The sequence below is a fragment of the Schistocerca americana genome, chromosome 7 (genome assembly GCF_021461395.2).
Source record: "Schistocerca americana isolate TAMUIC-IGC-003095 chromosome 7, iqSchAmer2.1, whole genome shotgun sequence".
NCBI lineage: Eukaryota > Metazoa > Arthropoda > Insecta > Orthoptera > Acrididae > Schistocerca > Schistocerca americana.
Genome location: NC_060125.1, coordinates 177,353,161 through 177,367,774, shown reverse-complemented (window position 1 = coordinate 177,367,774; position 14,614 = coordinate 177,353,161). Strand labels below are relative to the sequence as shown.

Here is a 14,614-nt window from a genome sequence, read left to right as displayed (position 1 = left end):
GAGTTGTTTCGAGTACTTGAAAACAAAATTTTGAGGAAAATTTTCGGAGCAAAAAGGGATGACATTAGCGGAGAGTGGGGAAAACTGAATAACAAAAGCGGTTCACAAACTCTATTCAAACCCTGACATAATCAGTATTATTAAATCACGTAGGCTGCGATGGGCGGGTCACGTAGCTCGAATGGATGAGGGCAGGGCAGCGCGCAGAGTAATGGTAGGGCACTTAGAGGGAAAACATACTGTGGGGAGACCGAGGCATAGATGGGAGGACAATGTGAAGGCTGGTTTGAGGAGTCTAGGTATTGAAGGTGAATGGAAGGAAATAGCCCAAGACAGGGACAGATGACGAAAATATGTTGCTGCAGTAATGGACTCTCGAGTCCGGTATAACCAGTGAGAAATGAGAAAGAAAGAATGTGTGTGTGTGTGTGTGTGTGTGGTGTGTGTGTGTGTGTGTGTGTGTGTGTGTGTGTGTGAAAAAAGACGTAAGTAAGCTTGACAGCAGAAAATCAAACTCTTAAAGGTTTTTAAATAAAACAAATGTTATTCTATGTCTTTATTCTTCATATATACATATTTTCAGCCTTCTGCCGCCAGAGGGCTCCGAATTGTAGCATGTAACATGACAGTATGAAACATAATTGTGTTGGTGTGTGAGAAACAGCATGCTATAGTTGAGCTTAGCATCTTCTCCTTTGCATGACAATGCCAGACCACAAACAAACATCGCAACATCTGCGCAAAATCTGTTTCCTGGGATTCACTGTCATCAATCATCCTTCATACAGTCCTGACTGGACTCCATCCAATCTTCATCTGTTTTCAAAACTTAAAGAACACTTTTGAGGACTTCATTTTGACAGTGATAAAGCATTGCAAATAGAAGGGTGAAGTTGTAGCTCCACCAACAAAATCAAACATTTTAGAATGATGGTATTAACAAACTGATCTATTGTTGGGCGAAATGTGTTCATTGCCAGGGGGACTATGTTGAGAAATATATATGTAGACACAAAGAATAAGGGTGTAGAAAGTTAAATAAGGTTTTGTTTTATTTTTAAAAAACTTTGAGTTTTCTATAAAAAATTGGAGGGATTACTTTTCAGCACCTCCTTGTATAAAACATAGGATTTTGCATTACCATACTACTTTAATAACACTGTAATTTTTTTACTGTGCTTGGTGTGTCAACTGGAGCTTACATCTCTCATGTTCAAGTTGTGTATTGTTAGTTGCACACTCAATGAAGTGATCTTCATAAAGAAATTAAACTACCCTTGGTGTGGAGTCATAACTTCTTACCATGCTTTTCATTACCCATTTTTTTACATTGTAGCTCCTGAAGATGTCTAAAATTCAATGAAAAAATTTTGTGTAAAGATATTCCTTTTATTGTAATGACTTTTATATCATTTCTTTCACTTGTGAACAGACAAGCAATTTACATGTGGGTTTGTATAACATTTACCCAAAGCTATCATTAGATGAAATGTGAAGTACATTTTCACCATTATAACAGATGCAATAAAGATGTTCATGATTCTAAAACACAAAATTAACACCAACTGTAGATTTTATTTTACACTCATATTCTGCAGACTGACACAATTACTGCAAGCAAAGGTTGAACTCATTCATATCTGCAGTCTATGACACATCTAAAGTAAGATAATTACTTCACATTAGCATACTGTTTTCTGTTCAACATATATAAGAATGTTTGTGGTATAGTTACCCTTATAATATTTATATGCTGTTTTAATGGCTCGGAGTATGAGGGAAAATATAGTTTAACAAAAATGTTTTACCGTACACATTTTTGAGGACAGTAGAAGAAAAACAAAATAATATTTCTTATTGGACATTTTATAGTAATTTATTTGGAAAATATATGTTTAAGCAGCAGATTATTTGGTTTCTATGATGACTCATACATCTAAAGTCTTGTCTCCCTTATCACCATATTACTGCAAGTGCCTAACATTTTATCATGTACACTGTACACTGTACAACATGAAATATTTTTATCATTGTTGTTATTCATTGTACTGTGAGCATGTGCGCAGTATTACCTGGTGATCTATTTTACTGTTTAAATAAATCATATTTCATTCATGTGGTCATTTTCCTAAATGTAAATATGCTTTACAGTTTATCTGAGCAGAGTCCTTTTATGAAGCAGCTGATGAAATCAGAGTCTGTGTTTCATAGAAACAAATTTATGATTAGTGCCTGTTGAGACAAATTATCTTCTGGTTTATAATTTATATAAAAAACAGCTACCAGCCACATGTATGGTTTTAAACCATAGCTGTTTTTTATATAAATTATAAACCTTAAGTACAACAGCCACGTTTCTTAACATGTCGACTTTCGACAAAATAGCGGTAAATTATCTTCTGTTGCCACACATATTACAGGATACATCAAATCCATTAAAACTGCAGGAGAGATAGATCAGTGCTGATTTTAAGATGTTGTGAAATGTAGGTGTGGCACATTTAACAGACTTCGTTTTATCTGCATTTTCAAAATAGTTTGGGTTTGTGTCTTGACAATCTTACATTTGATTTCTCACCAGAAATTAAGTGCAACAGTAGAAAAATTTTCTCTCTTGCGACAAATTCTATCAGTTACACCCCCTCCCCTCTCTCTCCCTGCCGACTATAATTAGTGTTCTGTATAAGGAATAACAATGCTTTTCTAAATACTCAGTAAAAGTGTACACTGGAATGTGTAACCTCTAATAATTTACACAAAAAGGAAAACATATATCCATGAAATTGTTAAAACTCAACAATGTAAAATCCAGAATGGAATAATGACAGTATTATGAAAAGGATAGTTGCTATTCACCTTATAGCAGAGATGCTGAGGCAGAGATAGGCACAAAAAATGACTGTCAAACAAACGTTTTCAGCCGAATAGACCTTCATCCAAATAGATAGAACACACACACCGAAAGCTTTGTTTGACAGTCTTTTTGTTGTACATATCTGTGACTCAGCATCTCTGCTGTATGGTGAGTAGTAACTATCCTTTTCATAATATTGTTAAATTGTTGAAATTGCATAGTTTGGTAAGAGGTTGTGGCATTACAGTTCCAGTACTGCATGCTTCAATTTTGTGCTACCATTTGAAAAGAATTAAGTTGGTAACCATGTTCAGGTAATAGGGAAGCAACATTTTCTTAACTATAATGGTGACACGACACTGAAATAAATGGATACCTCAAAAGAAAAAACAGGATGACAGCAGTAAGTTCCAATCCAGAACTGCTAATCATTATATCAATACACATATTAACACATCATTTCGAAACAGCCGTACCTGTGTGCATCTGTTACTTCACATTACAGCAGGAAAAACAGTTACCACCCATACCTAAACATATATGAAGTTGTTTTGTTATCCTGTTAACTATTATCCTACAAGTAGTGTTGTAACACAAGTATCTAGTATTCATTGCTGGTTGTCTTTCAACTGTGGAGGGAAGTACATGTATGAATCTGTAAATTTTTTTTTTTTTTTGTTCCCAAGTAAATAATTGCACGAACAATGGGAAGAGTCGCTGAAATTTCTTTTTTCATAATCCAAAAAGGGATTTCAAGATAACTGAATTATGTAACTAACATAACAAGAAACTCTCTACCAAAATACAGTGTATTCTGATAAAATAAAACAAATAAGGATTGGAGCACCAAGTATAAAACATGTGAAAAATATTCTTACAGGTTGACCGCCTATGAGACTGTACATAATACAGTACTCTCACATTCACAGACGCAAAACATAAGAAACATTTACCCATGAAATGTCAAATAAACATTCCAAATTAATAATGTGGCAGTATCATAATTTTAAAAACTGTACCTATTTGTCACTCATATGAAATGAAAACTTGAAACAATTTACAAAGATGACTAAATCGAAAGGAAAATAGTTTACAAACTACACCTCTTAAATATGGTGAGGGCAGTATTTGAAACAAGCATGCAGTAATGTTGTTATCTCTGTAAAGTTGTAAAGTAAACGCATTTATAAATATCTTATTTTCTGCTTGCGTCATGAAATGCAAAATCTATACACTGTATTAAATGCAAAACTGAGGCTAGGTACAGGCCCTTCTCAATAGAAATGGCACAATTTTTCCATCTATATTGATTGGTGTGTCCACCTTTAATTACCTCAGTCTTGTTTATATCTGCTCTTATTACATGAGAAACAGTTTGTTTTCCTTAAATGAATATTAATTGGAAAGCTTACATGATGCTTCAAGCTGCTTTATGCATGTTCTGATGTTTAACGAAACTACTTTTTTTGTGTTGTAATAATAAAGTCCCAAGAGTTTACCATCTTCACAGTAAAAAAAAGTAAGGTGACAATTAACCTTTTATCAAATATTACTTTTGTTCAGAAGCCAGTATGCTAATCATGTCAAAATGCCAGAGCAGGACATTTCTGTTCATTAGGATTAAATGGACTAAGACTTGGAATGTGCAAAATTCTGTCTGACTGCAGAATTCAGCAGTTTTAGCAAACCACTTTCTATGAAAGCATTGACATCACACAATACACAAACATTTTCTAAATCTGATTGCAATACATACATTAATTTTTTAGTTGTCATAGCATTATGTAAAATAAATAACAGTTTTATACACATATTTTTTTACTATGAGAAAATGACAATGAGTATAGCAAGTCTTTTACAAAGAATATTAACCATGTCTGATGTAGTGGTCACACTTTAGAAGTCCTTCATAAAGTTCCATCATTATATTACACAACAGCCAAGCCTGCTGCCCTGGAAAGTACAAAACATAACACAGACAAGGCATGGCAGCCATTCCTATGTGCTTATGCAAATTTTGCATACACTGATATATACATAAAATTTTTGAAAAGTAATAAAAATCAGCAATACTGCCAGATGCAGCAATTACAGAGCAGTATGTGGTGAACAACTGAAATTTCAGCCTATCATTGGATCTTTCTTATACACTGGTCATCTTGTAGAAGTTATTATATGTGTCATTGTGTACCATATTGTCTTTTGGTAATATAAACAGGTCTCTGGGCATGAATAAAGAGCTACCATTGATGTACTTAAACTAAGGACAATCAAAATTAAGTCACCACAGTGTACTTTTAACCTTGCCAAAGATTCATTACTACTGTAATCACATTCAAGTATGCAAGTTAACAGACTCACATTTTTTGGCAAAATGAATGGGAGCTCATGAATGCTCTATTTTTTTAAAACAACATGTTGTAAATTCCTATTCATGTGAATATTCTCGAAGATTTTTATTAAGCTGTTTTTAATTGATGTTTGATAAGTAACACTTTCCAACAGTTATGAAATACAGAGATTTGAAACTTCTGAAAGTACTAGATGTGTATTTGTGTGCAGTATTCTCCACTAGAATGCACAGAATCATTAATCAACTTATTTCAGTCTATAGTCAACTTATATTGTTTTTTGAGAAATAAATTTCTTAATTTGTGCTGTACTTTGTATAGTATGAGGAAGTATAACGTGACATTAATAACAAGATTATAGTATTTTTTATAACACTGCATAATTTCTACTTCTAACTACAATGGTTGCCTGAATACACATCGCATAAAATAAATACTTTATGTAAAAATAGATGTAGGTATCCTGCAGATCATCACTGAACTAAATTAAATTTTGAAATTAACACGTAACTTAGTCATTTTTTAAACTGTTAATTGAAAATGTATATACTAGTCAATGAAATTCATTCAAATAAATGATGAATGATTATAGATCATAGCAAAGGAATTAAAATGATAAAAATTGTGGGGTTTCTGGTGCAATATTAAACAAAATATTAAATTATTCTCACGAATTAACTGCTACTTAATCTTTTCTGTCTTTTGATCACACAAAATAATTTTCAATGCCATTAGAAGTTAAAGGTTCATTTTAACACACTCAGTGACATGAAGACACTACTACATTTTTGCAACGTGTTTGTTCCCTGTTACTCCAAGAAAAGCCTCTATGTGTAATTATTTACATGAGAAAGAACTATGTCACACACCAGGCCATTCTACTCATCCTGCATTCTTATGTAACATTTATATATGTACATACAAACTTTACAAAAGCAGATACATACTCTTCATTTCCAGTCAGCATTTGCAATCACACTTCAGACATTTTAAATTCATGTAATGAAAATATTATGCATGTTGCTGTCTTGACATCTTTACTTGTAATGGTGATAATTGAATTAAAGAATGACTAACAAATTTTTAAATTTGTTCCTAATTAAATTGTACTTTAAAGAAGAGATAGATCAGAACACAAATGTTGCCACAACTCCTTAAGGAAAAATTTAGAAAAAAGGTGAAAATCAGTGGCAAGAATATGTACCATGTTCTACATATGAATACATCATTTTACTTTGCAATCTCAAATTAATCTATTTTTCATATAAAACTGCCCAAGATCTGTTACAGGTTGTAAAGAAAATGTTGACTGCTTCTTTCTCTGTGCAAGACAGCAATAACTAATTTAAAACTTCCTTAATTTTTTTGAAATAATATTTACACACTTACAAACTAATTTGGTACTATGATTACCATATCAGTGGATACACAAAATTTGCTTTCATATTAAGATGGAATATAAGATTACAACAAATATAGTAAACTTATATACACACATTAATGAATCAGATCTCTAAAAGAAATTAGCTGGATGGAAAGCTGTCTCTCCTGATCTTGGGACCTAAACCTTCATCATTGAATCTGTAAATGGGTTTCCTTCTTATGCAGATGTTCACATCACTGCATTGACACGTCATTCTTTTAAAAAATAGTACAATTTATTTTCAAAACATATATAATTACAGTTCTAAGCTGCAAGTCAGAGAATCAGTACCAATGATATTTCTGAAGAGAGCTTAAGTTTTACACATTCCACTTTCAGATCTCACAAACAATATCAAGTCTCAAACTTGCTGATTACAAATCAAAATGTCATGTCCTTAATCTTGAAGGTAGATATTCCTCTACCATATACACAAACACACACAATGAAGTGTTAGTGCCAGCGATGGGGTAGCCTCCTGGTGTCGAGTGTAGGTGAAAGGAGGGAACGCAAGCTGGCTGAGGGCGGACTGCTGCTGAAGTAGCGAAAAGTCAGGGGTGACTGCAGGTGGCGGTGCCTGATGACCTCACGCTCGGCAGGCAGCGGCCATAGCTCCTGGAAGCACACATACTAGTTTAAAATTGGAGTCTTACTACTGCAAGATAAGTTATGTACTCACTTGACCGTAAAAAAATAAATTATGAACTGAAAAAAGTTGTGTGATTATTATTTTGTTTGTTCATTTGTAGGTATGGGTCTGCAGTCCAAATACATATTACAAACCCTGCCACAGTACAGTAGCACAGCACTGGAGGCGCAGCCAGTTGATTAAGTGGAGTATCATGCGGTAATTCATTTTCTGCATTTGAAGGAGTGCGATACTGCAACAGTCCATCCAGAGTTGTTGTAAGTATACGGCAACAGTGCACCATCATTTTGATGCAGATGCTTCTGGTGTAGTAAAACAAGTTCGAATAATGAAGAATGACGTGGTAGATCTTTCTCCATGAAGAACCATGACAGGGAATCTCAAGAGAAGGGGGACCCTGGTGCTTGAGCTATTGTGTATCATAATTGACACAATAGTGTGAGTAGTGAAAAATCATACATGGATCAATTTTTAACACCTTGTACAACTCTTCAAAAGGCTGCCAAACTGATCAAAAATACTGTCAAACTGAGGTAACAATGGATATTTGCTGCTGTGTCAGGCCAATGAGGATGACTTCTTTAGCCACTCACTGACTATGGATGAAGGCTGGGTTAACTACTATGACCCGAGACAAAGAAGCAAAGCAAGCAGTGGATGCTCCACTGCACAAACAGGCGAAGACGCAACAGTCATCGAGCAACGTGCCACTGAGTATTTTTTGGGAGTACTATGGTCTGATGCTAACTGATTAATCTGAGAAACGGCAAAAATCATGGGAGTTTACTACAGAAATCTCCCAATGAGGTTACATGAAGCTGTCAAGATGAAGATTCACGGAAAGCTGTCATAGGGGACGTTCTTGCCAACAATGATGCCCCTGCTGTTTCTGCACTGAACACAGTTATAAATGCTGCTTCTTTGGGTTAACAAGATCAAAAATACTGTCAAACTGAGGTAACAATGGAAATGTTGCTGCTGTGTCAGGCCATTGAGGATGACTTCTTTAGCCACTCACTGACTATGGATGAAGGCTGGGTTAACTACTATGACCCGAGACAAAGAAGCAAAGCAAGCAGTGGATGCTCCACTGCACAAACAGGCGAAGACGCAACAGTCATCGAGCAACGTGCCACTGAGTATTTTTTGGGAGTACTATGGTCTGATGCTAACTGATTAATCTGAGAAACGGCAAAAATCATGGGAGTTTACTACAGAAATCTCCCAATGAGGTTACATGAAGCTGTCAAGATGAAGATTCACGGAAAGCTGTCATAGGGGACGTTCTTGCCAACAATGATGCCCCTGCTGTTTCTGCACTGAACACAGTTATAAATGCTGCTTCTTTGGGTTAACAAGATCAAAAATACTGTCAAACTGAGGTAACAATGGAAATGTTGCTGCTGTGTCAGGCCATTGAGGATGACTTCTTTAGCCACTCACTGACTATGGATGAAGGCTGGGTTAACTACTATGACCCGAGACAAAGAAGCAAAGCAAGCAGTGGATGCTCCACTGCACAAACAGGCGAAGACGCAACAGTCATCGAGCAACGTGCCACTGAGTATTTTTTGGGAGTACTATGGTCTGATGCTAACTGATTAATCTGAGAAACGGCAAAAATCATGGGAGTTTACTACAGAAATCTCCCAATGAGGTTACATGAAGCTGTCAAGATGAAGATTCACGGAAAGCTGTCATAGGGGACGTTTTTGCCAACAATGATGCCCCTGCTGTTTCTGCACTGAACACAGTTATAAATGCTGCTTCTTTGGGTTAACAAGATCAAAAATACTGTCAAACTGAGGTAACAATGGAAATGTTGCTGCTGTGTCAGGCCATTGAGGATGACTTCTTTAGCCACTCACTGACTATGGATGAAGGCTGGGTTAACTACTATGACCCGAGACAAAGAAGCAAAGCAAGCAGTGGATGCTCCACTGCACAAACAGGCGAAGACGCAACAGTCATCGAGCAACGTGCCACTGAGTATTTTTTGGGAGTACTATGGTCTGATGCTAACTGATTAATCTGAGAAACGGCAAAAATCATGGGAGTTTACTACAGAAATCTCCCAATGAGGTTACATGAAGCTGTCAAGATGAAGATTCACGGAAAGCTGTCATAGGGGACGTTTTTGCCAACAATGATGCCCCTGCTGTTTCTGCACTGAACACAGTTATAAATGCTGCTTCTTTGTGTTAACAAATGGTACTTCATCCCCCTATTCTCCTGGCATAGCACCCAGTGACATTTTTGACAACTATTGGATGCAGAAACCATTCTGTGGCAGGCTTTTCCAGACGAGAAGTAAATTTTCCAGATGGAAAGTTTCCTGAAAAGACAAAATGAAAACTTCTGCAGCAATCATCTGGCAAGTCATCCACTGCTGGGAAAAATATGTTATGACTAAGACCATTGCCTAGTTCCATGGATTCAGCTGGATTTTTCTAGGACTAAATTAAAACTTTATCACTAATCCTTATATATGAGGGTTTCACAAATGCTGACAAGCTGCACCAGCTGTAGTAGTGCCAATGTTTACTAACAAGGGGAGGCCGCCAATTGTGAAATTCAGATTCGATTCATACTGCGCATAATAAAAGCTCATGGCCAGAGGTGTAATGTGGCTAAGCACCAAGATGCACTTCTCAGCCGTTATCGAGAAAATCGACAGTTAATAGAAACCGTTGCGGTGAAATACTCTCTACGATGTATCACGGGGTCTCTAATTCGAACGTTTGACTATACGTATTCGTTTCGGAATATCGTTTCTACGTCTTCCGTTAACTACACGTGTAAACATTATGAACACAATTAATAACATTTGTGAAATACAACTTTATTTGCAGAAAACATAATCATGTTCGAAGTCGCCAGTTTTTCCACGACAAACGACTTTCAACAACTTATTATATGCATAATTGTTGCAACTGATTGCCGTGAATTTTTTATATATATATATATATATATATATATATATATATATATATATATATATATATAAAAATTACAAATAACAAATACTAAAAAAAAGTTGCATGGTGCGAGATTCGATCCGGTGACCTTCGGATTACGAACGCGAGCGCTTACCGCTGCGCCACGACGCTGTAAGAAGTTACAAATCGTAGAGAGTATTTCACCTCAACGGTTTCTTTTAACTGTCGATTTTCTCGACAACGGCTGAGAAGTGCATCTTGGTGTTTTGTCACATTACACCTCTGGCTATGAGCTTTTATTATGCGCAGTATGAATCGAATCTGAATTTCACAATTGGCGGCCTCCCCTTGTAAGGTAGATTGATACAAGCTCTCCTTAGAGCTGTAAGACGGCAAATGTTACGGATTTGTGTAGTGAGAGCACAGCATTTGTTCAGTCTCAAGTGCAGAAGCACATAAGAAGTATGGAGGGTAATTATGACACACAAAGGTGAAGTTCGTGGGTTTTCAACAATATACACAAGTGGTGGGGAATAATCTATGGCAACATGAATGCAAAGGAACAATGATGATGTATCTTAGCTGAACTGTTATTTGGGCCTTCAGTGCTGCCTACACTACAACTCCAGAGTGGTTTTGTCATCAAAATAAAGCAAGAGTGAACAGAATACACAAATATGCAAACTAAGATAGGCTATGCTTAACTTTGGTAAAAAGTACCCTCCGCTATAAATAACTTAGAGCATACAATGTTGATGTAGATTTATATGAGAGTACCAAAAGAATAAGGCATTGAAGACTGACTCCAGTTATTGCAAATGGAAGGTAAATATTCCAATTCCGTGTGAAATTTGTGTTGGATCATGGTGTCAATAACACAAACTTCGCCGGCCGCGGTGGCCGTGCGGTTCTGGCACTGCAGTCCGGAGCCGCGGGACTGCTACGGTCGCAGGTTCGAATCCTGCCTCGGGCATGGGTGTGTGTGATGTCCTTAGGTTAGTTAGGTTTAAGTAGTTCTAAGTTCTAGGGGACTTATGACCTAAGATGTTGAGTCTCATAGTGCTCAGAGCCATTTGAACCATTTTTTGAACACAAACTTCAAGTTAATTCAAAAATATACAGTGGTAATATCCTAAGAGTCCTCAGTCGAGGAGGTCCACACAGTGCTGGTTGCAAGCAAGCAGATGGGGACCATCCTTTTGAACACTTCAAGCAGGTGTAAAGGCTGTTAGCGGTACCAAAGTTTGTGTCCAGACACTTGTGCATGAGACAGGAACTGAAACTGATGATAGCAAAGCAAAAGCAGAAATATTTAACTCTGTTTTTAAATGTTCCTTCACAAAGTAAAAATCCAGAGGTACTGCACCAATTTCATTCTTTCACTACTGCAAAGATCAGTGACACTGATATTAGTACCAGTGGCGTTGAGAAACAGTTGTAATTTCTAAACTGAACATAGCTCCAGTATTTAATGTAGTTCCTATCAAATTTTATACCAATTTGTGGCTGAATTAGGCCCTCTTTTAAACGTAATCTACTGTAGGTCCCTAAAAATTTATGTTGCCCAGTAATGGGAAAACACAGGTCAGGCCCGACTCCAAGAAAAGTATCAGGACTGATCCACAAAACTACACCTTTATCTCTACTCTGCAAACCACCAAGAGGTGCATAGCAGAGGGTACATCCCACTGTACTAGTTATGAAGGTTTCTTTCTGTTCCCTTCACATGTGAAGTGTGAAAGAACGACTGTTTTAATGGCTCTGTATGTGCAGTAATTATTTTAATCTTATCTTCACGATCCCTATGCGAGGGGGACATAGTAGGTTGTATTATATTCTGAGAATAATTATTTAAAGCTGGTTCTTGAAACTTAGTTAATAGACTTTCTTGGGATAGTTTATGACTATCTCCAAGAGTTTTCAAGTTCAGTTGCCTCAGTATTTCTGTGATACTCTCCCACTGATTAAACAACCCTGTAACCATTCATGCTGTCCTTCTCTGTATATGTCCAATATAGCCTGGTAAGGGCACCACATAATTGAGCAATATTCTAGGACCAGTCACACAAGTGATTTGCAAGCAATTTCTTTTGTAGACTGAATGCACATCCCCAGTATTCTATCAATAAACTGAAGTCAACCATCTGCTTTAACCATGACTGAACCAACATGTCCATTCCATTTCATATCCCTACAATGTGTTACACTCAGGTATTTGTATGAGTGGGCTGATACCAACAGTGACTGATTGATATTATAGTCATAGGATATTATGATTTTTCTTTTTCATTTTGTGAAGTGCAAAATTTTATGTTTCTAAATGTTTAAAGCAAGCTGCCAATCTCTCTCTGCACCACTTTGAACCTTATCATAATCTGACTAAATAATGCAGCTTCTTTCAGAAGTACCTCATTATAGATAACTGCAAAAAGCATCATCTGCAGATCTGTATCTGACAATGGCTCTCCATCCAAGATAACATGGTGCATTCTGTAGAATCATAGAACAGTGCCCCCATACCAAAAAATATGGATTCTGAAGACACTGATCATATGAAACTCAATTTGCACATTTCCCACATGATGTCCTGCAAGCCATGGATCAAGACAGTCACGTAGATGCAGTATTTCTCAATTACTAAAAAGAATTTGACTTGGTACTGCACCTATGCTTATTATCAAAAGTACAATCATATGGGGTATCAAATGAAATTTGTGACTGGATTGCAGATTCCTTCATAGGAGGGGTCCAGTATGTCATCTTGGATGGAGGGTCATCAACAGATATAGAAGTATCTTTAGATGTGCTGGATAGAAGTGTACTGGGATTATTAATAGTAATTTTTGAGTTTTTGCAGATGATGCAGTTATCTATAATGAAGTAATTTGTGAATAAAGCTGCCTAATATTCAGTCAGATCTTGATAAAATTTAGAAGTGGTGCACAGACTGACAACTTGCTTTAAATATTCAGAAATATAAATTTATGTGCTCCTCAAAATGAAAAAAAAATGCAGTATCTTATGACTAAAGTCAATGAGTCACAAATGGAATCAATCAACTCGCCTCATACAAATATGTGGGCGTAATAGTTTGTAGGTGATACAAAATAGAACAATCACAAAGGCTCAATCATAAGTAACACAGGTGGTAGATATCTGTTCACTGGTAGAATACTAGAAGAATGCACTCAGTCTACAAAGGAGATTGCTTACAAAACTCTTGTGCAATCCCTCCTAGGATATTTTAGGATGTTGCTACATCAGATGTTGAATGTATAAAAAAAAAAAAAAGAATAAGGCAGCACAATGTTCATAACTTAGCTTGACGCATAGGAGATTGTCACAAAGGTGCTGAAGAACCTGAACTGACAGACACTTGAAGATAAATGTAGACTATCTCAAGGAAGACTACTCACAAAGTTTCAAGAACCAGATTTAAATAATGAAACTCAGAATATACTACAATCCCCTATCTGTTACGTCCACCGGAATCACAAGGATGTGATCAGACTAGATTAGTTACAGCACACATACACAGAGGTGTACAAACAGTGGTTTTTCCTGCACTCCATGAATGGAACAAGAAGAATTCCTAATAACTGGTACAATGGAAAATACTTTCTGCATGGAATTTATGGTAGTTTGCAGAGTGTGTATGTGGATGTGGACATTGGTTACTGCTGTAGTGTGTGTTGCAAAGTATAGTCAGTAACAGGTTTAGTTTGTATGTGTGCGTGGGAGGGCGGAGGGGGGGATCAATATGAAGTCGAAGTTCATTAAACTTATTTCTGTGAATAACTTTATTATTCCCAGACGTTCAAAAAGTTAAAAAGGTAGCAAATGTGTGCATTTATGGTGACAGTGTAGATATAAATATAGTGCAGCTAGAGAAAAAAAAGGCTTTTTCAGTTTTCTGACACAAGGTATTGTCTGTAATGTGACAGATAAACAATACAAGGAAAAGTTAGGTTGCTACTTACCATAAAGATGACACACTGAGTTGCAGACTGGCAGAAGAAAAAAACACATTATATTTCAGTGAAAGCCTCCATCAGATAAGGAAACATCCACACATTCATTAAACACAAGCAAGCAACACCACTTGCACACATGACTGCCGTCTCCAGCAGCTTGGATCAGAATGTGTTTCCTTTTCTGACAAAAGCATTGGCAGAAAGTTAATGCGTAACTGTCCTTTCATTGTGCCTTTCTCTAACTCAATGTGTCATCTCTACGGTGAGTAGCAATCTATTTTTTCCGTGAATTTTTGATGTTTATCCTGGAGTTTCCCTTATGTGATGTACATGAAAAGAGCTATGTCAGAACTTGTAACTCTGTAACCCTGTATGATTAACTATGTGTGACAACTGCAGATAATCTTAAAGAATGACTATAAAT

The 14,614-nt window shown here is 36.4% G+C and overlaps 1 protein-coding gene across 1 annotated transcript in view; it reads right to left on the bottom strand.

Moving 5' to 3' along the window:
• Positions 1 to 3,502: 3,502 nt before the first annotated feature.
• Positions 3,503 to 14,614, bottom strand: part of LOC124622054 (protein Fe65 homolog) — a 267,315-nt gene continuing 256,203 nt past the window's right edge. Inside the window, exon 14 of the mRNA XM_047147618.1 lies at positions 3,503 to 7,243. The gene's annotated coding sequence lies outside the window, so the exon portion shown is untranslated. The remainder of the gene's footprint in view (positions 7,244 to 14,614) is intronic.